The following is a 26,617-nucleotide window of genomic DNA, read 5'->3' as shown; positions in this document are numbered from 1 at the left end:
ACATACACACCATGGAATATTATGCAGCCATAAAAAAGGATGGGTTCATGTTCTTTGCAGGGACATGGATGAAGCTGGAAGCCATCATTCTCAGCAAAGTAACACAAGAACAGAAAAACAAACATCACATGTTCTCCCTTATAAGTGGGAGTTGAACAATGAGAATGATGGACACAGGGAGGGGAATATCACAAGCCGGGACCTGTTGCGGGGTGGGAGACTAGAGGAGGGAGAGCATTAGGAGAAATACCTAATGCAGATGATGGTTTGGTGAGGTATAGCAAACCACAATGGCATGCGTATACCTGTGTAACAAACCTGCACATTCTGCACATGTACCCCGGAACTTAAAGTATAATGATTTAAAAAAAAATGAACTTAGTCCTTCTTACTATAAGTGATTGGAATGTAAAGATACTGCAAGAGTTCTAAAGCTGTGAGAATTTGGAGAAAGCAGTTAGCAAGGTGTGAGATACCAAGAAGGCCAAATGAGACGGGCAAGAGAAAATGAGTGAACAGAAGCAGACCTGAATGGGAGACCAAAAGTCTGGGTCTGAATTCTCAAGTGCCCTGTCTGGTGCGTCTTGGTAGGTCCTTTTCCTGCCGTGCAATGAGACATTATTTGGAATCCTCACAGCTTGTGGGCCTCAGTGTTAAACTAAAGGGATTCACTCAAGTTTCCAATGTCATAGATTCCCAGACTTACTCCTTATTCCTGATTCCATCTTGCTTCAGCCTCTCCAAACTGCTAACACTACTGCTTGGCATCCCTTTTCCTTCTTTCCTTCCTTGTTGGACTTGATGTTCAGCTTCATTTTCCTGACTGTGACCTTAGCACTTCCCAACCACAATTGATTCTAGAACACTCGTTCCCACTGAAACTCAACTTTCGTACTCTCTTGGGTGGACTTAGCTCTGGGAGTAGGATCTCGAGCTTAGGAAAGACTTTGAATGAGTCTGAAAGGAGTGTTTCTGGGTTATGAAATGCTGAAATACTTGGATTTTCTTCCTGCTTACTCTGACTTCTTTGGGCCAAGCCTTCAGCCCTAGTGATTTCCTGAAGGGCTTCTGTAACTTCTGATACCTTCAATAGACATGGTTTTCATATATATGATCTATAGCACTACCCTTTACCTGCCCCCTCCTACCTTTCTGACACTGGTATTGTGAATGATTAGCTGTTGGGTTGTTCACTGTTGCAGAGATCATATCGCTCACCAAATACTCCAGTGACTCACTTTGTTTGCTGCCACCTTACTGTAGAATGGAGCCCATGTGACTGGCAGGGGCCATGGGCTGGGAGGGGTTATGGCAAGTGTCACTTCCAGGCTGAAACAGTGGATTCCCCAGACTCACCTTCCCCTGGTACATCGACCAATGGCATTATATGGGAATGGAAATGTGGTGCAGCGACTGCATGGAGCTCATGTCAGCCTGGACTCCTAGACACGATGTGCAGTTTGAAAAAATGGCAGGAATTCTTCCCCTCCCTGTAACTACACTCCCAACAATGTGACTTTGTAACTGCTCTCATCTAGGTAAGAGGCTATTTCTCTACCTCACATCTGGGCTGGCCTTGTCACTTACTTTGGCCAAGAGCATGTGGTGCATACAAGAGTAGACCTTGAGGCCATGCATGCTTCTTCACTTCCTCCTGGAGCTGCGAACTACCATGCAAGTGAGCCTGGGCTAGCCTGCTGCAGATGGGACAATAGTGAGGAGAGCCATCCCAGAAAGGCTGTCCTAGAACTGGCTACTCTGCCGCTGATCCACTAGCTGACTGGCCCAGCTGAGACTGGCTTAGCCTGGCCTAGATCAGAAATGTCCACTGACCCATCGGCTTGGAGCTAAACAATTATTTAAGTATCTACATTTTGGGGTGGTTTGTTATGCAGCAAAAGTGAACTGATATACACTAAGTCAGTCATCATCTCGCTCCTGTGAATCTGGAACTATCAATAGAAACTCTCTGGATAATCTCTGTTGAGTTCCTCAACTGCAAGGTCACATGGGTCCCAACCATATTGTTAAGGAGAGAAAGGCAGATCAGAGAGAGGGGACTGAGGCTGATGTACCAACAGCGACAGAGGAGAACACACAATAGGGAAGGAGTGGAGAGAATATTAACTCCAGATATCTTTGTATCTCTTTGCTCTAGTTCCTTCAAGAGGCCTGAACTCTACTTTCTAATATTCTATATCTTACCAATAGATTTTTTTAAATCTCCAGTTTTCTATTCCTTGCAACCAAATGATCCATGCCAATGACATCACTCCTGTTCACCAGCCTCAAATAAATGTACATTGAGTTAGTGTGAGATAATCAGAACTTGTCTCTTTTTCATTTCCCATAACTTCCTTTTCAGGACAATAGTTCATGACAGGTTTGTGTTTGACATGACTTCCATCTCTAAATATAACTTATTTTTCTAATTATTAATACATAGGCATTATTATATGGTTCAAAAGATACAGGTCAGCTCAGGAAAGAAAAATCAGCCACAATTTCACAATTAACCAGTAATCGCCACTAATATTTTGGCAAATATATATATACTTTTCACACTCCTACCTATAGATTGACCCAGATTTTAATGAGATCATTTGATATATGTGCATTATAAATATATAATAAAGGAATTTTCATTTGCATATATGTGTATTGTATAAGACTCTATATGTTATTTTTACTAACGTGTATTTCCATGTCATTAACTATTCTTTACCAATATCACTTTGAAATGTCTACATCATATTCCCTTGTAAATATATATAGCTGATTGTTGAATCTTTACATTCCTTTCACGTTTTCATTATTGTAAAAAAAATCTGTAATAAACATCTTTACAGATAAGTCTTTTCACTAATCTAGAGATATTTCATTATGCAAATCCTAGGTCAAATAGTGTACACATTATTACAGCACTTACTATGTACTGTGGCATCCATCTGCTGTGGGGACTAGATCCCACAGAGCAGGGCTGGAGCTCTGTAATTCCCTTCAAATGACATTAAGCACAGAACCATGGAATTCAATCCAGTGACATTCTATGGTATGAAAGGCAACAAAAAATACTGCTCTGAGTTCCTATGGCATGCATGCTCTGCACCATTGGGCAAGTATCTTGGGCTTCCTAGCACTTCCAGAAATTCTTTCATCTATGTCTGTCTAATGTTCCCATGAAAATTCTTGCCCATCAAATCAAGGCACTGACTACATTTGATGCTTGCCTGAATTTTCTCAGGACTTGGGAAACATACTGGTACCAGCAGGTGGAAAACTCAGGAGCCCTGGAGTGAAAAGATTCTCAGTCTGCCTCTTGTTAGTCATGTGACCTTGGGTGGTTTACTTAATTTCTTGACGCTCCAGTTTTCTTAACCATAGAGATAACAGAATTTTCTCTATGAAAATGATAGACAAAAAAGTTATAAGGCACATTGAAAACAAATAGCAAAATGACAAAGTCTCTTCTTATCAGTAATTACTTTAAATGTAAATGGATTCCACTTACACTGTATCTAAAGTAGTCAAAATCATAGAAACAGAAAGTAGAATTGTGATTGCCAGGGACTGAGGGAGGGAGGAAGAGAGAGTGTTTAATGAGTATAAAGTTTCAGTTTTGCAAAATAAAAAGAGTTCTGGAAACAGATGGTGGTGATGGTTTTACAACAATATGAATGTACTTAACACCACTGAACTGTACACTTAAAATGGTTAACATGGTGAACTGTATGTCATAAGTATTTTACAACAATAAAAGGTTGGTAAAAATTGCCCTCGCGAGGTTTTTGTGATAATTAAATAATAGATGCAATGGTCACACATGTTTATTCTCTTCCTTCCCTTACCCTTGGCTATTATGGCATGGGTATCTAGGTGATATTGAAGGATTCTCATTGATCTATTTTCCCCATGTCTTCCCCAATTCCCAGAGCCCGGTGGAATATAATGTTCCTTGCTAAATGTCATAATGAAGAACTGGAGCTGACTTCTGCCTTGTGATGATTCACTGGTCTCTCATTTTGGATTTTAAGGCGCTAGACGTGAGGAAAATGTAAGATCATCTTGAAGGCCACGAAGCAAACCCCAAACCAGAAGGAGAAATATACCAGTGTGCCTTCCAGTTTTTCCATCCCACTTCCAGACCACTTCTGCACACATGGCTCTGTCTTCGTTGATTCATTCAATTGGTCAATTACACAGAAAAAAACCCCACAAAAACATTCAATGCACTTAACTGTGTACTAGGAGCTGGAGCTGGGGATAGTGTGGCTGTGAACAAAGCAGGCCCTCTCCCTGCCATCATGGAGCTCGTACTCCATTATGAAGAGACCTGAATGGGGCGTAAAGTTATGGACAGTGCATAACTGCTATCATTCTCCTATGCGTTCTTACAATTAGATGCAACACCCCCTTATCTCCACTCTTCCCCTAGACACCGAAATAACATTAATTTGTATTAATCAAAAAGAGCTGTGTAGCCAGGGTACGGTTTGTTGCACTTTAATTTAAAAATAAAGGCTTGACAACATTATGTATGATATCTAAGGGTACATCTGCACTATAGTAATTAACACTGCAGCAGTGTCATTTTATGTTGAATGCTAATTACTGTGTTTTCAATGAATGACTTTGGTGCACAGCATGTTGGAAAAAGTTGTATTATGCAGACCAGGAAACAAAGCAGAATGGAGAATTGAAGCTGCAGGGGATATCCAGGTTGCCTCTGGCTGCCTCACAGTTATTTTTGCTTTATCTTAATTCACTGCAAAACAAGGTGCCAGATGTGTGTGATGTCCATTTTACCAGCAAGGGAAGTAAGTAGGGGCTGGTGGAGATTCAGTGACTTATCCAGAATCACATAGTGGCAGGTTGTAAACCCAGGTGTTCTGATTCCAAGACTAATGATCCTGATGTAAGCAAATGCAAGTATCCTCGCTCATTTCAGAGAAAAAATATGTTGGGGGCGGTCAGGCACGGTGGATCACGCCTGTCATCCTGGCATTTTGGGAAGTCGAGGCAGGTGGATCACTTGAGGTCAGGGGCTTGAGACCAGCTTGGCCAACATGGTGAAACCTCATCTCTACTAAAAATACAATTAGCTGGGTGTGGTGGCGGGTACTTGTAATCCCAGCTACTGGGAAGGTTGAGGCAGGAGAATTGTTTGAACCCGGGAGGTAGAGGTTGTGGTGAGCTGAGGTTGAGCCACTGCACTGCAGCCTGGGTGACAGAATGAGACTCCATCTCAAAATAAATAAAACACAAGATAAAATAAATAAATAAAAATAAAAACATATGTTGGGGATTTTCATTTATTCTCCCGTCTGCATATGTAGATCTTAGGCAGTTCAGATAAAGTGGGATCTTTTTTTGCTATTTGTTTATTTATTTATTTTTAGGATATTCCTAATGCCAAAAAGTGGGATCTTTTTCAGGAAAAGAGAGGACTGACTGTAAGTGGAAACTAGGCCGCTGAAGTTCATCCCAGGAGGAGGCCTGGAGAAATCTGAAGGTCAAGGAAGTCCCTCAGTTTCCTCACCTGCAGAACGTATGCTGGTTTGAGACTGGTTGGAGCTAGATATATTGAGGACAGCAGGTACTAGGTACTCCACAGATGTGCCTGTCCAGGTTGTATGCCAATCAACATTATCTTGATAGCCTGAGACCATCTAGAAGCAATATGTTCTTTTGCAAAATAAAAATTTTATGCCTGGTGTATTTATTTTGCAAAATTAGATGTCCTGGCATAGCAAACATAGTGCTTTGCAGCAGTCTGTGATTCAGGGCCTCTAATAAATGGGGTCATCTTTTTTCATTCTGGTGACACCATCCTGTTAGAGGGAAATAAATTTGGTCTGTACATTTTTAAGGTAAGAAAAATGTTCATTCTTTGAAAGTCAGCCACAATCCTGTTCATAATAGATGGCACATCTTGGTTTGAACCCTTACTTGGTGTCACTGAGGGTGGCAAGCTCTGAACCTGAACTTTCAATCATCACAATTTCTCCTTCACCAAACCCAGCACCAAACATGGTGTGGTACTTGACACCATTTGCTTGCTCTCAGTGGGAAGATATTAGGCTAGACCTTCATATGGAGGGCAGGCCTCCCACAGGGCATACCTGTCTTTCCTGGCTTCTGTGGCACTTTCCACAGAAGCAAACAGCCATCAGTGGGGGGCCAGAACTTGCCCTCAGCTATCTTTGGCTCTAAAGCCTATGCTTTTAACCACTGGAAATTGTTAGATTGTGCAGCTATTTTTTTAATTTTGAGTCTGAGTCTCGTTCTGTTGCCCATACTTGAGTGCAGTAGTGTGATCTTGGCTCACTGCAACCTCCGCCTCCTGGGTTCAAGTGATTCTCCCACCACAGCCTCCGAAGTAGGTGAGATTATAGGCACCCACCATCATGCCTGGCTAATTTTTGTATTTTTTTAGAGACAGGGTTTCACTATGTTGGCCAGGCTGGTCTTGAACTCCTGACCTCAGGTGATCCACCCACCTTGGCCTCCCAAAGTGCTAGGATTACTGGTGTGAGCCTTTCTGCCCAGCTGCAACTGATTATTTAACAATGTAATATTTATAGTATTTTTCTTCAAGAGGTGGGTTCAGAGTGTGGGAGCCTCACAGTAGTTTGGAGTTCAGGATGTTTAGGATTACTTACTGTTTACTTAGGGTTCTCTAGAGAAACAGATTGTATGTGTGTGTGTATACATATGTATGTATACACACATGTAAGACAACACATGCACATGCACACACATGTAAAATAAAGAGATTTAAGAATTGTCTCATCTGATTACAGACATTGGCAAGTCCAAAAGTTGCAGAGTGAGCCCGTAGGCTGGAGACAAGAGCTGATGCCGCCGCTTCCTTCTGAAGGTTCCCTGCTGCAGAATTCCTTCTTGTTCGAGGAGGTCAGTCTTTTCAATCTCTTGAGGCTTCCACTGAATGGATGAGGCCCATCAACCTTATGCAGGACCATCTGCTTTACTCAAATTCCACTGATTTAAATGTTTATCTCATCCATAGACACTCTCGTAGAAATATCCCAATTAATGTTTGACCAAATATTTGAGAGCCATGGCCCAGCCAAGTTAACATGTAAATTAACCACTACACTTACTTTCAAATTCTATTTGCCTTCTTTCTTACATCTGTTCAAATAGCTGTTAACCACATAGTTGTTCTGATACCACACATGAAGGGTTACATATGTAATGCAAATAGGTATGTGTATATGCATGTATATATTACATAGATACATTATCTACATATGTATATACTTACATACACATGTACATTATATATAATACAAACACATACATTTTATGTGTATTTTATATTTTCTACATCACGTAATTTTCAAAGTCAGCTATATAAAGACCGTTTTCTAAATGTCAGTCACATGGAAGAACCACTTTGAAAAAATGTACATCTGAATGACAGAACAATTATAAAAAAATAATTTAACTTTTCTCATTAAAGAATAAGGCAGGTTTATCCTTGAGTATAGATGGGATCTTGGAGATTATTTTGATGTAAATCCCTTATTGTTTTGGGTCTTAGATGTTATATAACCTCATATTTTTAGATAAAAATGAGGAGGAGGTATATTTTTTATAAAGACCAATTCACAAAATACATGTCAAAGGTCTTTGAGTTTAATGGAGATAGTGCTTATAGGTGGATGTTTATTGCAGAAAGCTAAGTTAGAGGAAATCTTACCTTCAGAAATTCCAAAAGATTCAGTAAGTAGCTACTTGCTTCATGTGACACAAAGATTATGGGAGGTTTCCAATATGTTCTCTCTCAAGGCAGTCTGACTTAGATCTCCTCTAATATAGTAAAAAATAATTCTCTGCAGCTTAAATGGAAATATCACCCTACAAATGGAGTAGCCGAGAGGAAAGAGAACTTCAGTCGGGTTGAAGGAAGAGATGGCCCATCTGATGTGTACAGGGGCTACTTGCATTCTTCACACAGTTAGGAAAGGAAGGGTGAGGGACACCTACGAATTTGAAGGATTTACTATGTGTCAGGTGTTACACTACTTTTTAGATTAGAAAATCAGGCACAGGTAGGCTCAGAATTCTACTCTAAGATACAAAAGGAACAAGATACAACATGGTACTAGAATTCAAGTCATCATGACCCAAAGCTCATGCACTTCCCAGGGTCTCAAAGAGCAGCTTCAAAGCCACTATAGAGAGGGTGCACCCCCATTTCTCAGTGACTCTGTACATTTCAGAAACTTAATGATGTTCTTTTTATTTATTTACTATTCTATATGGATTTAGCACCCAGGCCCTGTTAACTGGTAGCATAGGAGCACTGGCATTCTTGCCTTTGGGATTTGGGATATAGTCTTATTCAGCAGATTTTTTTTTTTTTTTTTTTTACCAACAAGAATGAGCTTTAATCAACATGTTTTCTTTTACCGTAACTATAAAAACACATAACTATAAACATACTGGTGGTAATGGACTACAACATCCATGACAGTGGCTTGACTGTGGTGTACTGTGGGCAGTGTACTCAGTCCCTTTCCATACATCATCTCATCTCATCCTTATACTGCCCAGGTGAGGAAGGCATTCTCCATATTCTATGTATGAGGAGATAGAAGCTCAAAGGGGTTAAACGACTTTACCTAAAGCACCACAGTTGGAAACTGGCAGTCCCAGAGTTCTAGCCCAGGCCTATTTGATGCACATTCCATAGCTCTTTGAAAGAGAAGTCAGAAGTTGGTAAGAAGAGTGTTGGGAGATGAGGTAGGGATTAAGGATCAACTCTTAATCAAAATACAAGGTCTGCATGGGTTTAATGCAGATTGGGTTTAATGTGTCCAGACCTGGTCTAGACCCAGGGTGGCAGGACAATTTCAGTCCCCGCTTGCTGTGAGTTGAGAGATGGGTCATACCCAACTCTCCTAGTGTTGGCTGAGCAACTGGGCGGCTGAGCTCATAATGCTGGAAAGTCACACCATGCTAAGAAGAGTTAGTGGAGAAGGTTCAACAGCCATGTCGTGAATTAGGTGACCTTTCTTTGCAACTTAAGTTTCCTGTTATATGTCTCTGGCCACTCTGCTGAGGTGTGGAATAGGCCTTCTTTGCAATGTAATTAGTGAGGCTGAGATTTAAGAACACTATGTAGTCTAGTTTTCTGCAAAGTAGCTCAAGAGATCACAGGACTTATGTGTAAAGAGTGAATACACAATGCCAGTGTGCTGCTTGCTCACATGGGCACTTGGAAAGCATCACTGCAAGAAAAATAAAAAAAACATAGTGCCAAAAACTGGAGTCAAATCATTGGCTTCAGTGCAGCATAGCAGACACACAAATTAGCAAACTTAGGGGCGTGTAGATTCTAAAGCTAAAGGACTTCAGAGATCATCAAACCCAACGTATTCAATAAATCAGGGAACTGAGACACAGAGTGGCTGGGTGAGCTGTCCAGGATTATGCAAATAAGTGGCAAACCCAAGATTAGAAATCAACTCACTGACTGTTTCTTGCTCTGTGTAGCACACTTCCCCTTCCACTTATTCTCTTGCTTTTCCTTTAAATTATCTTATGCTGAGGGTACTTACGAATACTGACTTAAAGTTAGAAATGCTAGAGCACCATAAGTGTGTGTATACACAACTACCACAACCTACAGAAAAATAGAAACAATTCAAGTTGACATCTGAACCTGCCATTTACATGATACCATGAATCTAGATACTGGGCTCAGTGTTTGTCCAGAGGTTTTATGCTATGTAGATTTCACTGTATTGATTAGAAATGGAAAAGATTAGAGGCTAGATGAGAGCACAGTAGCAGAAGGTGTGGAGCTTCAGGAGTAGAAATTTTTTTTTTTTTTTTGGCAATGCATGTCTGAAAGAAAGCAGAAGGAAAATATTTCGAGCTTGTGGGTTTAGATGTAGGTCAATAAGAAAATGGAAGCAGATTGGAGTAATCTACTTAGAGTTACCATTGGTAGGATTGGGTAGGAGAGTTGATGTACTTCTAAGATCTCACCTACCAGTCTTAACTCTGCAGGGAAAATAGTATTTTTTTCCCTTAGGAATGTTGTTTACTCTGATCTTTCTTATCCATCCAACTGAGTCAGCCTGTGTTTCCTCTGTGAAAAGACTAGGATTTTGGAATCCACACTGAAAAACCAGATGAAATGATCACATGTGCTGCTTATTATTATATTAATCCTATTATTATTAAAAACGTTGAATCTGTTTTTGATAATATTGACTTTTCAAATAATAGATAATTTATTTTCACACCCTGCAGGGATGCTAGGTAGCACCATTGCAGTGAAGCATCTCTTCAACTTGATTGATGCTGGTGGTAATGCCAAAAGACACAGAGAACAGATGTGAAAGATACTGCCTGGTCCACTAAGACATAGGCTAAATCAAGAGAATGCTCCTTTTCCTCTATCCTACCCAAGGAGACCGTGAGCTGGCATTAGGCTGAACATGTTCTCGCCACGTGTAGTCATTGGCACTGAAGCCCGTCACCTATTTCAGGCTGCCCAGCCTCTGACCAGGAAGGTGCACTTCAGAGAGTGGTATCTGGAATGAGTGTTTCCCCCACAATCCTGGTATGTGGGTTTCTGGGGGTGAGTCCCATGTATTTCTTTCCTACTGGACCACCACTGCCAACCAATGGTTTTATTGGTTTAATATTGTTATTTTAATAATTTAGTATTATCAGTAAAATTCAAATTTGATAATTTGTCTTCTGTGTCTGCTTAGGTACCTCACGAACATTTGAAATCCTGACATAAAACCTGCAAGGTCGGCATGAGCCTCCCACTGTCTAGTAGGAGGGTGGTGCCGTGTGCTCAGGTCTATGGCCAGTGGGTTCAAGAGCCAGATGGTGAATTCAAGACTGTCTGATCTCAAAGTCAGTCTCCTTATGCTTCACTGTGCTTCTCCTAACTGTCAACAAGCAGGCCTAGTCTGTATGACCCCAGTTCAGTTTGGGTTTCTGGTTTAGGTCTGTAATTCCTTTACCTGGGTTAAAACTCTGCTGTAAACCTTAGCTCACTCTTAATGTAGAGAGCGCAGAGTTCTTGCCAACCCCCTCATTGGTTGTCTGGATCCATTTTTTTTTTAACTTCTTAGTGAGTGGCTGGAGTCTTATGCCAACTGGATAAAGTTACTGGAGCCAAGATGGTACCAGCTGATTATTAGCAGTATGTCCCCAGTGGAACTGTCTGCACTGCTGCTCCTTTCATGGGTAGAGGGCCCACCTTAGCTGTCTATGCCAGCCCAAATCAAGCTTGGGTTGAATATACTTCTTTGCTGTGTGTGGGTGCTTAAAATATATTTTAATATATCAAACACTTTTAATATATTATGTGTATTTTAGATATATAATATATAAAATATTTAACATGTTTTATTATAATATATAATAATTTATATTTAATATTTTTTTGGTAAGGATAATACAGGCATGATTGGATGTCTATTTACCTATGTTGATTCCTGCCATATCTCAGCACCTTTGCAATGTTTCCTTTCCATTTGTTGAACGAAAATGGATAAACTTTTGCATTGAGCATCATCTGGGTACCTGGGTCCAACCTCCACCCCCTATTCTGCCTCAGTAGGTCTGAGGTGGGACTCAGGTATCTGATATCTGCCTCTTTTGGTCTCCCTTTGATATTCATTTGAACTGAGTTTCCAGTTCTTCGGTGCTGGGGGAAAGGGACACAGAAATATAGAGTACGTTTCTTTATCCTTTCTCCATCCTCCTTTCATGCCTCAAGGAATTGCTTTGATAATTGTAAAGATATAGCACTAAAGCTCTTTCTAAATATATGTAGTGGGTTATACATTGATTCATCTTCAGGCCATCATTTTCCCCTAAACTATGAAAATTCAAGGGTAAGCTGCTTTAATTAACATACTAAAACTTACCTTAGAAAGCTTATTTCTAACTTAATGTCATTTAATTCAATCCCTGATTCACAGGGCTTTAGGCAAATAACTCCTGATCTCTAGTTATTTTATCTCCAAAAAGGAAAATGCCTTTTCAGGGTTCCTGTGGAACACAGTGGTGCACAGGACGCTGCCAGGGTCCACAGATCACCTTCTTAACATTCCCTGTGTGCTCATCACTGGTCAGATGTTAGAATCCTTGATGCCAGTTTTTCAAAGAAAGTAGAAATAGCAAATGTTTGGGGGATAATTAGATAGTAAGTCTCTTTGCTCTTTTGTCATTTCATTGTATGCAAGTTAAGCATGTAACATTTATTTCCCACGGTGTCCTTTTCCCTGTGGGCTCTCACTCACTGTGACTGCTGTCCTCTAGGACACACTCAGCCAGCCGCAGTGGTCAGCAGGCAGTGTAAATCAGTGAGACAGGCCAGGTGTGTGACAGCGGGGAGTGTTGGGACGGTGCGGGTATGGAGGAGCGTCATCTCTCATCTTTCAGATGTTTTTAGGGCAGTATTCAGGACACCGGGAGATGGTCTCTGGAGGAGAGGCAGACAGGAATGCAGGAAAAGGAGGGAAGGGGATGTAAGACTCACTTTTCATTTTGTGCCCTTTCATGTTTGAATTTTGAAAATAAAGAAAATGATTTTTAAATGAAATAAAATATACCGTAGACAATCACATCTGATGGTATAACCTGCCCTGTGCGACGAGAGTCCTGTCCAATACAGCAACTATCCAGTAGAAACAGAGAGCAAACTACATCTGCAATTTTTAAATTTTCTAGTAGCCACATTAATGAAACAAAACAGTGAGATTAATGTTAGGGGCATATTTCATGTAACCCAATATAACCAAAATATTATTTGAACAGGTAATCAATATAATAATTATAAATGAGGTATTTTACATTCACTTTTCATAAGGTGAAAATTAAAATTCTCAGAAATTTAATTTGTATTTTATACTCAAAACACGTTACAATTCGAACGCACCACATTTCAGGGACTCAATCCCAGCATGTGGTTAGTGGCTACCATTCTGAACAGTGCAGCCCGGCCAGTCTTCCTTCCCAAGCTGTCCCCACTCGTGCGATCACAGCTATATTAAGGAGCAGCCAGCTGCACAGCTGCTGAGGATACCAGGCTCCAAGGATACCAACACTCCAGGAATAAATTAGGAGTCTAACGCCAATAACTTATATTTGTTTCCTACCCCAAAAATAGACAGATAGGCCTCTATCTGTTGAGGTTTTTTCTTTTTGTGTGTGTGATTCATCTCGCAAGCTTTATGGTCCAACCATCCTGGGAGCAGCCAAGTGACAGTCGCTTGGGTTGGCAATTAGAGTCTATTGATGTTGAAACTCAGTAATGCATAGCTTAGTGCTATTTACTAGGAATACATAATGTGTCCCATTATCTAAATTATAAACCTCTTCATATCTCTCCTAAGAATTTGGTGGAATCTGAAAATCATTAAAAAGAACTGAAAAGATAAATGACATAAAAGTGGGAAGCCTTTTGTTCACAGGTATATTTGTTGGGGGATCATGGAAGAATTCCCAGGGGCTTTCACTTCGCTGCTTCTTCCTCCTCCCAAGATGACATAATTCCTGTTCCTGTCTTGAAGGTCAATCATTTACTCTAATCATCGAAGCTCTTAGTCCGGTCAGTTAATGACTGTGCATTTGCTATTTCACATTGCTGTCCAGTTCTCACATATTTGCATCTCTCAGTGGCTCTGCAAGTGTAATGAACATTTTCTGTGCTGTGGAAGCAAGGCGTTAGGGTCCTAAACTGATAAATAAACATCATCTACAACCAAAATCCAAACAGGATTCTACCCTTCATACACTTATTACTGGACTCATCACTGATGCTATTTACCACTGAGGCCCTTAACAGGTGAAGTGTGACCACAGAAAAAGATACCAATTTCTAGAAACTACACTCATCTTTTCTAGAAGCAAGCAACCAAGACTGTATTTTCTAACTAGACGTCACTAGTAGTAGTATATCTAATCAGCTAGTCGTATATCTATTAGCTAGATATACTACTAATAATCCATCAATATCATTACCATCTATTGAGCTCGATATGGCTGCAACTATGCATGCATTAGCCACTTGATCCTTGCCACTACCCCATGAAGTGGATATTTTTATTTTCACCATCTGATGAAGAAACTGAGGCTCTGTGAGGGTAAACAGGCCACAGATCTATAAGTATAAGAGATAATACATGTGAAAAAGCCCATGCTGATTGCATGCTGAGCTGCTGTATTGGCTCTAGGGAAAAGAGATGACTTCTGCCCAAGGGTACCAGGGACATTTCCTGGAGGAGTGGGCATTTGATATCACTCTTGGAGCATGGGTTATTGGCTCTAAGGAGGAGAGAGAATTTCTGTCCAGGGGTACCATGGACATTTCCTGGAGGAGTGGGCATTTGATATCACTCTTGGAGCATGGGTTATTGGCTCTAAGGAGGAGAGAGAATTTCTGTCCAGGGGTACCATGGGCATTTTCCAGGGGAGTGGGCATTTGAAATGGGTCTGTATGGGTAGGATGCAGGCATCTGGAGATACCTAGAATAGGGAATAAAACCAGTGAAGGCTTGGGAATGGGCAAATATAAAGTATGCAAAAGGAATGGCAATAGTGACAAGTCCAGTGTTCCCAGAGTGATTGGAACAGGAGCAGCTGAGGGGAGGGGTTTGCACAGAGGATCTGTGACGGTAGGTGCCAAACACTCACTGTGTGACAGATCCTTTGCTAGGGCTTCACATAGTTCTATTATTTACTTTCCACCAAAATCTTCATGGTAGGAAGTATTACTATCTCTGCATCCCAAATAAAGAACACCAGGCTCTGAGAGGCTATGTAACTTGCCTAGGTCACATGCTAGCAAGAAAAGGAGGGAGGATTTGAATGTTCATCTGTCCAACCCTTTGCACTACAAAATGAAATAAATCATGTTTAAAAAGGACATGTGGACATAATGTCCTCTTTTTAGGCTCTACCCTGCTACACCAATTCTCCGGATTTGCCACATTTCTGTATCGAGGAGAGCCCCCACTCTCAGTGCCTCCTCTGTGATACGCACCCCCATCTCCACTTCCACCACCCCTCTTTCAACAGTCACCTCCCTCTTGCCTAGTCTTTGCCTAACAGGAATAAAATATAAAAATCAACAATCAAGGAAAGCCCAATAGCATGATTATCAGGTAGCTGACGGCACTGGCTAGGATTTTACCTTACGAGTGAGAAGATTTATATTGCAATAATCAATATCTCAGAAATATGTAGCTCAGTTTATGTAACTGCCATTCCATTTCATGGCTTCAAAGCAGTGGTTCTATTAGCCAATTTGGGTCTTTAATATAGTGAAATGCCTACTGAGGGAAGTTGGTGGAGTATGTGCTGTGGGGGTGGGGAGTCTTTATTGCTATCTAATGACCCTAAAAATCAGCTCTCTGAGTATCCAGCATGGGAAAGAAAATGGAACCCTTCAATCTCACCCATGACAAAAGTATTGAGTGGCTCTGAAGTTATTTGTACAATTGATCCAGCTAATATCAGGAAAGTATGTTCACCAGATGAATTAGAGACAATTAAATGCAATTCTGTGCTGTTTTCTATAAACAGAAGACAATAATAAACCCATAGGGTACAGGCAAAATCATATGATCCATTTTAACACCCTTTCTGTCCCACTTTCACCATTCTCGTCCACTGAAAAGCCTCTCAGATTTCTACTAAATGAGGTGATTTCATGGTACATTTCTGTTATGCAATCCCCTTACCTCTTTTACTGTCAATGAACTTAAATGCTCACAGCAGAACCTATTTTCACTAGTTCCTTCCAGCTGTTTATACACACACACACACTTACCAGAGGAAACTTTTCTTCTTCTTCTCCTCCTTCACTTCTGACATATGATCATTCAACAATATAAAGAAATTCCACCTCCTAAAAGCCCCTTTCTCTCTGTCTCTGCTAACCTATCTTATTCTATCCATCATCTTATTCTGTCCCCTCCTCTCTGTCCCCCAGACATGGCCCATTTTAAGCCCTTATTTTACCATGTTTCCTGAAGTATGCCATAGGTTGCAGAATATATCCTGATTTTATGTACCACCATGAAAATAAAAAAAAACAAATAAAATAAAATATGCCATCGTTTGTAAGAGGCCTCTTAAAGACATGTTGAAACATGAAAAGAAAATGTACATCTTAAATGGATGATACACAGTATCTCTTTGAAACTCTTATTACTGTCTCCTGACTGCTCATGCCCACGATCTTGTAGTGGCACAACCACTGCTTTTTATCTCAGCAGGAGCCCTTCACAATCAGGTCTTGAGCTACATCTCCTTTTTCTAGGCTTGGAAAGCTCCTTCTCATTCTCTAAGACCATCTCCTCAAAGTCCTTTGAAATCCCACAGGCTTGTGATGATGCTTCCCTGAGTTCCTATGACATCCTTAACTTCCTCGAGTGTAATAGCACATACACATTGCTTTGTAATTATCTGCCCATGTTTCACTATGAGAAACACTTGGAGGACAGACTATGTGTCTCGTTCACCTCAATATCGCCAGTCCCTAACATAGCATAGGGCAAGTCCTCTGTGTATTGCTGAAAGCAAAGGGCTGAGTGATACATGTAGCTTCTGAGCACAGTCACTAGAGGGCAGTGTGGAACCATCCCATTACCCAGAACTGCGGTTCCCCCAGAATCTAGGTTGCAGAGGTTGTAGGAAGCTGGCCTCCTGTGGGCAAAATGGCTGAGAGCCTAGGAGGCTACATAACCCCAAGAGCCCAGTACCATTCTGCAGAATCGACCCTGAGGATGCTCCTAGCATCTCTGTATTTCTTGTCAACCTGCCCACTAGGTGCTTTCAAGTGGCTGTCTCAGCACATTTCTTGATTAAGAGTCAAATGCTCTTCCTAGCTTTCTACCCTATGGGGATGGGGACAGAGGCCACAGACAGGAAAATAAATGTCTCCTTAACATCTCCATTTTCATTTCTAATAAAGGCAGGCTTACTGTGAAGGGCCTGCAATATAATTGCTCCACTTTGAAGAACAACAGGTAGCAGCATCAATATTTGATTTTTAAAAGGTTGTGTGAACAGTTTTAAATATTAAAGATAAAGGCAAAGACTTAGATCGTCTTTTTATCTCAGCAGTTGAAGATTTTAAATGAAAAATGGTGCTAATGAGCAGAATAAGACTGTTTACCCATCAAATGGTATCTGGGTGCAATAAAGCAAAATCATTTTGGGGTGGGGTGGGGAGAAGGGGTGGAAAGCAGTATCTGCACCAGGGAAGTTTTCTGTTCATTATCTCTGTAATGAGAGAAAAATAAAGCCGCTCTGCTGGAGTAACTTTCTTCTATCTCATTGTGGGCTGTTTAGCTCCCTCAATGAATGGTCTGGGACTGGCTCTGAGAAACCTCATAAATTAACTATCCAACTTCCTGGCTAATGAGCCCAATATGTCAATTTCTAGTGATCAAAATGATGCAATTCAATACAGCACAGTTCATTTTGTAAGGAAATATACTCTTAATAGAGAGAACTGCAGGGTCACGGTCTTCCCAAGATAATTATGGGCGAGAGGTATTAGAGGCATGGAGCTATACTTACTGTCTGGAGGTATCCCATGGGGTTTGTGTGGCAGATATTGTCTTTCAGGGACAATAAATTCCTTCATTATACTTCCATTACTGCATTAATGCAGTGATCTCGGTCTTACTTGTAACCAAGAAGGTTGGTTATTCCTGAAACTTGGCATTTAATGCCAATGAGAGCTTGCAAGGCAGGCAGCTCCCTGCATGTGCTGTGTGAGTAGTTGGGGCATGGGGGGTGGCGGTAGAGAATCCAGCAGAAATGCCAAGAACTAGAAGGGTACCAGGGTAGTGTCTGGAGGCCTGAGATGGCTCTGGCCAGACAGACAGATGGATATCTGGAAAAGTCAGGGGTAAGTGGTCTGAGAGCCAAGAGTAAATTACAGCTGAAAAGAGAAGCTGAAATCACTAAGAGGCAAGCAGTGCCAAGTGTGAAATCCAGCCTGAGAAAGCAGGTGGTCCTGAAGGTGAAGCAAACAGATGCAATTTAAAAAACAGGAATGCTGGGCAGCAAAAGCATTCAGGAACTGGGTTTGGAAGTAAGAAGTGATGCTGGAAACTCATTCTAATTCAGGGTTGCCTATGAGGTATGAGGAAAAACCAGGCACTTGATGGTGGTGGAGCCAAGGGCAGCCCCAGCCTATGGTGTGTCTTTCAAAGGCTCCTGCCCAAGACAGACCCTTTAAGAGCAAGGACTCCATGTTCAGTCTTGCTGGAAGTGCTTGATTCTATAATCTGCACCCAAGAATGATAAGATACTTATTTGGTTTTAAAGTTAACAGTGGATGAAAATGAATTCCACAAATCTTCATATGGGAGCTGATGAATATCCAGCATGCTACCTAACCACGCTGGGAGGCTCTGATCTGGTGGGGAGAACCAGGTGGGAAATACTGGTTTCACTAGGATTTTTCAACTTGACTCCGGTGGAGTGGACAGGTGACACGGTGGGTGACAGGACAGCTCTTGGCGTCAGCTTCAAGTTCTGCGTCCTTTGCTCTTAGTGTCATGGTGTTGGGCAGGTTGCTTAACTTCTCCGAGCTGTGGTTTCCTTAACTGACATTTAATTTGCTGGGCAATCTATCTATTTGCAGGGAAGTGGGGGAGAGAAATGAATATGTCAGTTTGCTTATTTTTGCTTATTTTTATTTCTCCAACACCAAAGATAAGAAAACATAAGTTATAAACAGAATCAGGATTCTTTCCCTTGAAGCAATTCTTATCTAAAATGGACTTTCGCCCGGAAAGTAAGGTTGTTGTTAAGTAACTTGGAAAAATAATTTGTGAAAAGAAAAATTTTCTATGAATCAGAGGGCTCAAAATTATAATGTGTTAATTAGGACGTGTTTACTTAAGGTGAGAAGTGGATTGTGCTAAGTTCAACATTCTGCCAGAGGTCCTTGATAGGCAATGACTAGCAATGCTCATTAGCTTGCTCCATCCTTGAAATAAAACTCATTGTCCAGAAGTTTTGGGAAGTGCCTTGGCAGAGAGTAGCTACTAGTTTGAAAAACACCTTCTTTGACTTTTGACTATTACCTTGTCTTTGCCTTTGACTAAATCTTGTGCACTGAACGTTTTCTATCTGCAAGTTCATTTTGAATGTTCTTTCATTTGATGTTTATAATAATTGCATGAGGAGAGTTTAATTACGCCTGTGTTTACAGAAGAGAAAACTGAGGCTAGGGAGTTTAACGTAATCATATGGTTAGCTACGAACAGAAGAGGGGAGCTTCATGGTCACACTTCATTCACCCTTGAGTGAATTATGTATCACATTTTTCTAGTACTTCATCCTCAGTGACCTCTAAATTGGAATCACTTAAATTTGTAGACTAAATTTGATATTTTGGAATAATTTTAGTAGGTTTGCAGAAAGGTTGCAAAGATAGTACAGAGAATTCCATATATCCCTCACCCAGCTTCCCCTAACATTGACATCTTATGTAATCATTGTACGTTTGTTACAACTAGTAAGTTAACATTGTTTCACCACTATCAACTAAACCAGTGGTCCCCAATCTTTTTGGCATCAGGTACTGGTTTCACGGAAGACTATGTTTCCCGAGACCTAGGGGTGAGGGGACAGCTTTGGGATGATCCAGTGCATAACATGTGCTGGACACTTTATTTCTATTATTATTACATTGTAACATATAATGAAATAATTAAACAACTCACCATAATGCAAAATCAGTGGGAACCCTGAGTTTTTTTTTTGCGGGGGGGCCAGATAGTCCCATCTGGGGATGATGGATTATCATTAGACAGTGACAGATTATCAGGCATTAGATTCTCATAAGGTGCACACAACTTAGATCTCTCACATGCACAGATCATAATAGGATTCATACTCTTAACAGAACCTAATGCTGCTGCTGATCTGACAGGAGGTAGAGATCAGGCAGTAATGGGGAGCAATGGGGAGTGGTCCATGAAAAATCAAACTTGGGGGTTGGGGACCCCTAAACTAAGCTACAGACTTTATTTGGATTTTACCAGTTTTCTTCACTTGTGTCTGTTTTCTATTCCTGAATGCAAGTCGGGATACCACATTGCATTTAGTGACTCTCAGTTTTAACCTGATTATTTGCCACAACTTCATTTGGGAAGAGGTTGGGGTACGGATAAAGGCTGACATTTTTAGTAGCCTGGATGCACACAAAGAGGTGCTTTTCCTTTTTTGCTTGCTTGTTCATTTTTTTTTTTATTTTGCTTCCGGTTGTAGCAGTTCTGAAAACTCATGGCACATGATACTTTCATTTCAGCCTGGGATCTTAGTCTGCTTAGACAATGGGCGCCAAGTTTTGGGATTGAGATTCAGCTCAAAAGCAACTCTCCATCATTGTCTTCCTTCAATGACAGGAAATTTCAAATCAACTTCGGGCTTTAGCGTTCAGCATGCCAGACATTCCTGAAGTTTCCATGATTGCCAATAAATAAGACATTCCATCATCTTTAAGACGTCAGATCTTCTGATAAATTGAATTTCATAACATATTGCTCTATTGATCTTAGTGCTCAACTTTCAATAAGGCAAGCCAGCAAGAGTTGCTGGCTGGTACTTTTTCTGCAGCGAGGGTGTCATGTGCTTCCGTGGTGAGAGACGTTTATGAGGCCAGGGTCCCTGACTTTAAATTTCAGTTCCTGGCACTATATCAAGTCCACAGTGATGAGAGTTACCTTCTCTCCAGTGCTGCTGCTTTAACTTTACAGTAAAATTTTACTTATGCTTATTAAACCATGTGGAACAAACCCTGTGAGTCTACTCTGCAAGTCATGTAAGCTAGTCCTTGGCACACAGTGGGTTTGTGATCTCTGTTAGATCTCTCTTTCCAGCCAGGACAAAGGAAAATCAAACTTGTCTAAGAACTCAATTTTTGAGAGTTCAAAAGGAGAGGGCCAATGATGAAAACTGATGACATGGCAAGACTGAGAAGAAAAAGCACAGCATTTCTTCTCCACCCCAGTTTTTCCAGGGCTGCTCTGGAAATCATCTGCAGTGATGTGCAGGGTTTTTTTTTTTTTAATTTAAAAACAAATAACATTTTCATACTTTTATAATGACAACAGGTCTTGAATGCCATCTGTTCTTGCCATTTGTTACGGCAACTCAATGAGAAAACAGCATTTGGATGACTAATATTTAGCTTGTTCATAGTTTTTAAAATGGATGGACAGATTCCCTTGAGATTATATCCCAGGATCTAGGGTGAGTTAGTGAGGTGGGGGTTAGACCACTGGCCACACTGGGTCACTCACCCAGCATTTCTTAAGCAATCACAAGGTGCCAGGTAGTGTGCTAGAACTAGAAATAATAGAAAGATAGAGAGTCATCTCTCTGGTGGGGACTGAGTTGTAATTACACAATTCTATTTAGGATGGTAAGTGCTAAGACAGAGGTTTGCAAAGGGTGCTAGTGAAATATGTAAGGGCAGTTAATGACTCACACTGTGTGTGTGTGTGTGTGTGTGTGTGTGTATTTGGTGGTGATGGGGAGTGGGTAAAGGGATACTTTGAAACATTTCCAGGAAGGAAATAAACCTGACATCAGTCTAGCAGAATTAGTAGACATCAGCCATATGTAAAAAGGGGTAGATCCAGGCTCACATAAATTCTGCGAGATCTGCAGAGTGCATCAAGGATATATAGACTCAGTTATCCTTCTGTTAGAACTGGGCCAGAGAAAAAGAGTATTTAATACAGCTGGCTAGTGAGTTAAACACAATGTCCTGGGCACTCGCCAGTGCATCCTAAAACAACTGATCAACATGAATTGATTGCTCAGCCCCAGACCAGGTAAAGAGGGGATACAAGAGAAGCCAACGTGGTTGATGATGGAGGGCAGTTGCAATTCAGCCACAGACAATGATCAAATAGCAATGTGGGGAAGTGTGTAAAATATGGGGGTTCATTTGTGCTTAAGGAATGGATGTATCCTTTGTTAGTCTGAGGCCATAAAGTTGCTACTCTGAGTCTTTTTTAGGCCAGTTGCTGGAGGATCTGGTGTAGAAAAGCTAGACAGGAGATCTAGGAGGCTTCCTCCTGAATCTGAGATTCTGTATCTCTGTTGCTCTTTTATAGGACTGAGGTTAAACCTTTTAAAAATAGCTTCTGTAGTTTTTTGTTTTTTTCCCGATAGAGCTATATTTGGGAGTACCTGTCTGTTTTCAATTCATGAGAATGCACAGCAACTGCACATTGTAAAATGCATTCCTGGCACCCTCCCCGCCCAGAAATAAAAAGCTTTCCAGGCATGACTTCTACCTTATGCTCTAAATCATAGTTATCTGTGGTGAGCATCAAGTTACCAAGTGTGGCTATAACATCCTATGTTTTCTTCATACACTATGGAGAAACAAAGAATCCGTAAACAATGAAAACTATGGAGACACAAATCCTCCCCCCAAACCCTAGGCTTGGAGGGGCACAAAATAAAACCACCATTAATACTAATATCTGCTAAACTGTATTGAATGTTTCCTCTGTGCAAGACCCTGCGCGGAGCACTATATTTCACTGAAGCATCACGGCAATCCTATGAGCTGGTACTGATTGTATTAGGCTGTTCTCATGCTGCTATATACAGATACCTGAGGCTGGGTAATTTATAAAGAAAAGAGTTTTAGTTGGCTCATGGTTCTGCAGAGGAAGTGTGGTACCATCATCAGCTTGGCTTCTGAGGAGGCCCAGGGAGCCTTTATTCTTGGCAGAGGGCAAAGAGAGAGCAGGCATCTCACATGGCCAAGTGGGAGCAAGTGGGGGAGGGGGAGAGAGAGGAGAGGGGGACAGAGAGAGAGAGAGGAGAGGGGAGAGGGGAGAGGGGAGAGGGAAGAGGAGAGAGAGAGGAGAGAGGAGAGAGGAGAGAGGAGAGAGGAGCGAGGAGAGAGGAGAGAGGAGAGAGGAGAGAGAGAGGAGAGAGGAGAGAGGAGAGAAAAGAGAGGAGAGAGGAGAGAGGAGAGAGAGATGTGGGAGGTGCCACACTCTTTTAAAAAGACCAGATCTCCTGTGAACCCAGAGTGAGAGCTCACTCACCACCAAGCCATTCATGAGGGATCCACCCCCATGATCCAAACACCTCCCACTGGGCTCCCTCTCTGATACTAGGGATTATATTTCAATATGAGATTTAGATGGGAACAAATATCACCAATATTACATTTGTTTTATATATATAAAAACAGAGACTCAGAGAGGATGATTTATCTGTCCAAAATCACAGAGCTAGGAGGTGATGAAACTAGGTCATCAAGCCAGGCTTGCCCACTGCAAAGACTTCTCCCTGTTCCCTCACCTCCCAGAAGTAAGAAAATGGAGTTTCCCCACACCACAGACAGCATTGCCTACAATCTATAATGGCTATGGTGGATCTGGAGACCGATTTTCCATGAAACTCGACAGTCATACACTTGGAAATCTCGGGTTCTGTCTTTCCCCCTTTTGCCATGGTGGTGGTCCCACTATGTCTCGGCCTTGCCACCTCTTCCTAAATTTGAGAAAGTAAATTTTAGCCAGCCCTGACTCTTTCCTGTTGACTAAGCAAGCACTGGTTGAACTTGTACTTGGACCAAGGTTTTCCTAGGTTCTGAGTGGTGGAATGGGGCAGGAGGGGAGAAGACTGGTGAGGTGAGGTGAGGTTTGGCCAATAACATCAATATGACTCCTTTCCATTCAAAGATGGTTCACATACCCATTCTCCTACAGTTCCTAGAGAAGAATTTCTGAAGGAGGAACAGGCACCCCATCTCACGAGTGAGGACAAAGCCTCTCACAGAGTGTATGCACCTCATCCGTGGCCACGTGCTGTGCAGAGCCACGGTTCACTGACTATCCCTGCCATGCCTCCTGGAGTCTTACACCTCCTCTTACTTTCCTCAATTTCATTCTCACACTCAACTGAACCTCTGTGTGCCTCACCTTCCTCGTGTGTACATGGGAGAACAATAGTGGCTACTGTTTTGTTGTGAAGATTCAACAAGGTGATACATGTAAAGAGAGAAGAGTACATAACACAGAACAATTACTTAACAAACATGAGGTACAAGTAGTTAGTTACCACGACTAATCACTGGTATTACCATTACTACCAATCCTACGATGCTCACACAAGTAACAATTATAAAGTTATATGCAAATAAATGCAAATGAGCACAGGCCCTTGCTTATTATTTTACAATGAAAGTGTTGAATGATATGGGGCAAAAAAAGTGATATAAAGTAAGATTTTCTAAACTTGGCTGTTTCTGATATATATATTCCTAACATTTCATGTTTCAGTAATTAAGGCCACAAAGAGAACTAAAATACGAACTAAATCCTGGAGGAATTTCCAAATGGGAAAAAATGGAAAGACAGACACAGAGAGAGGCGACCAGGTTAAAATGAGGCAAGGCCCACAACTGCCATGGGAACAGGGACGACAAAGAGAGAAGCATTTTTTTTTCTTTGAACTAGGCCAGCTAACACAGTTACATAACTTAATCCTTGTAACTGTCATGTGAGATACAAGGTATTAGCCTCATTTTACAAATATGGAAATTGAGACTCAAGTTTAAGTACCTTGTTGAAGTCACAAAATGAAATGGAATTTTAACAGACATTTACTCTAAAACCCATGCTTTTTCTACCTCTCTACCACCAGCAGAAGCCTCTGTGGAGAACAGCGTTTGAGGTCTCTCCTCTCTGAACTCTCAGATCACTTGGCATCTCTGTAATTCACACACACAACACTCACACAGGGTATGCATTGCTTTATGTGCACACCAGCCCATCAGCTTCTTGAAGACAGAGTCAGCATCTTAGTCGCTTTTCTATTTCCTACCTAACATATTGACTTGAACATGGTTAAGTATCTGTTGAATAACCTAATAGAGAGGAGAGATTCTATGATATAAAAGATAGAGGAGAATGCAAAAGCTTTCATGATCAAAAATTGCTCAGTGTGTAGAACATTCTGGAAGCCAGGCTGGAGTGATATATTCCCACCCATGGTCTTAGAGGACTGACTCAAGTACGGATCCTTTACTGAAGCTGAGCTGCTTAGATAATTGTCTTTCTAATTTGGGCCTAAGACTAGAAGATTACATCTGTGCTGGTCTCTTAGATACAGGGGATATAAACTGAGGCACTGTGGGCTGGTCATCTCCTGTCTGAGAAGCAGAGAGGAGGATGAAGTAGACATTTAGAAGGAAGAAATCCTCAGAGCCTGGTAGAGAAGTTGCTAGATTTCTGCAGGGTGATCCTCATGGAAGGATCTCACTGGACTTTTGGAGCCAGATTGCTCAGGTCCAAGTCTTGGTTCTGCTCATTATAATCAGCATGACCATGGGAAAACTGTTTAACCAGCCCATGCCTCAGTTTACCCTCTGTGAAATGAGGATGATAATACCTTCCCCAGCGTCCCACGTCATGTGCTTCAGCACATTGCTGGATGTGTCATACAACCTCGATGAACTGTGGCTATCATTTTAAGATTGTGCCTCCATTTGATTCTGCTGGGCTTTCCATCTGAATGTTTCCAGCATCCTGGATACTTTTTCCTTCCTTCCTTCAGAACCCGTAGAAGTGCAATTGCGCTTACAACACAAAACAAATCAAAGTTGGCTTGGTTGCTGGTAGAGAGACCTGTTTCTTCAGTGGTTTCTGCCTGAGCGTATTTATCAGCTACTAGTCAGAAACACACACCTGTCTTTTTATAAGTGGCACCCCAGGTCCCAGCACATTTCAAAGCACAGACTCTTCTCCTATGGAGAAGGGCCTCTATTTGTTTGTCGTCTTTGATTCTCTGGGCTTCTTATTAATTTGGTATAGGGCTGGGGACATTAATGTCCTCTCGTTGTCAAGTACATTCTCCAAAGTCATGAATAATCATGTTGTCATGCCTGTGTGACTTAAAATACAAAAGGTGCAATTTATGCAAGTTTTAAAGTTACTTTTTCAAAAGAGTTCAACCAATGAAGCTGTCAGGCTGTCAGAATGTAAGCACCAAACTAGAACCTTAGCTGTTACTTATGAATTTTCAAAGAACTTTAGCACATTTTTAATTGGCTTCTCCCCCTGCCCCCAAGCCTGCAAAACAATCTGTGTGGCTATTATATTCTGTGAGTGGGGTGGCAATATAATGCTAGATTGGTGGGAGGGGTGGGTGCAAATCTGGCTTCATTCAAGGTCATCTTCTAGGCTCAAGGCCATGGGCCAAAGACTAGTTTTTTTCAGACCATACGTAATTTTAATTTTTATTAAAAGAAAGATAAGGAAAGAAAGCAGGATGCCAAATAGCCAAGGTGCATGCAGGGGTTTTTACTACATATACCCTATAGTTACACACCATTTCTCCAAGCACTTACGTGTACCCCAATCTACCTGACCTTCCCAACAGCACTGTTGATTCCCCTCCTCTTACAGATGGGTAAGCAGGTTCCTAGGCCTTGGGTGACCATTGTCCCCCATGCCTCCTGACTCATGAGAAGGGACTCTTCCCAGAGAAACACTTTTGGACTCTACCCCCTTCTTACTCCTCTAAAGGGGGGAGGGACTCCTTA

At 41.4% G+C, this 26,617-nt stretch overlaps 1 protein-coding gene across 8 annotated transcripts in view; it reads right to left on the bottom strand.

Moving 5' to 3' along the window:
• CA10 (carbonic anhydrase 10) overlaps positions 1-26,617 on the bottom strand; it is a 543,877-nt gene that overhangs the window by 117,377 nt on the left and 399,883 nt on the right. The window lies entirely within an intron of this gene.

This window comes from Callithrix jacchus, chromosome 5, assembly GCF_049354715.1.
Source record: "Callithrix jacchus isolate 240 chromosome 5, calJac240_pri, whole genome shotgun sequence".
Taxonomy (NCBI): domain Eukaryota; kingdom Metazoa; phylum Chordata; class Mammalia; order Primates; family Cebidae; genus Callithrix; species Callithrix jacchus.
Note: the sequence above shows the minus strand (reverse complement) of the source record. Positions and strands in the feature narration are given on the sequence as shown.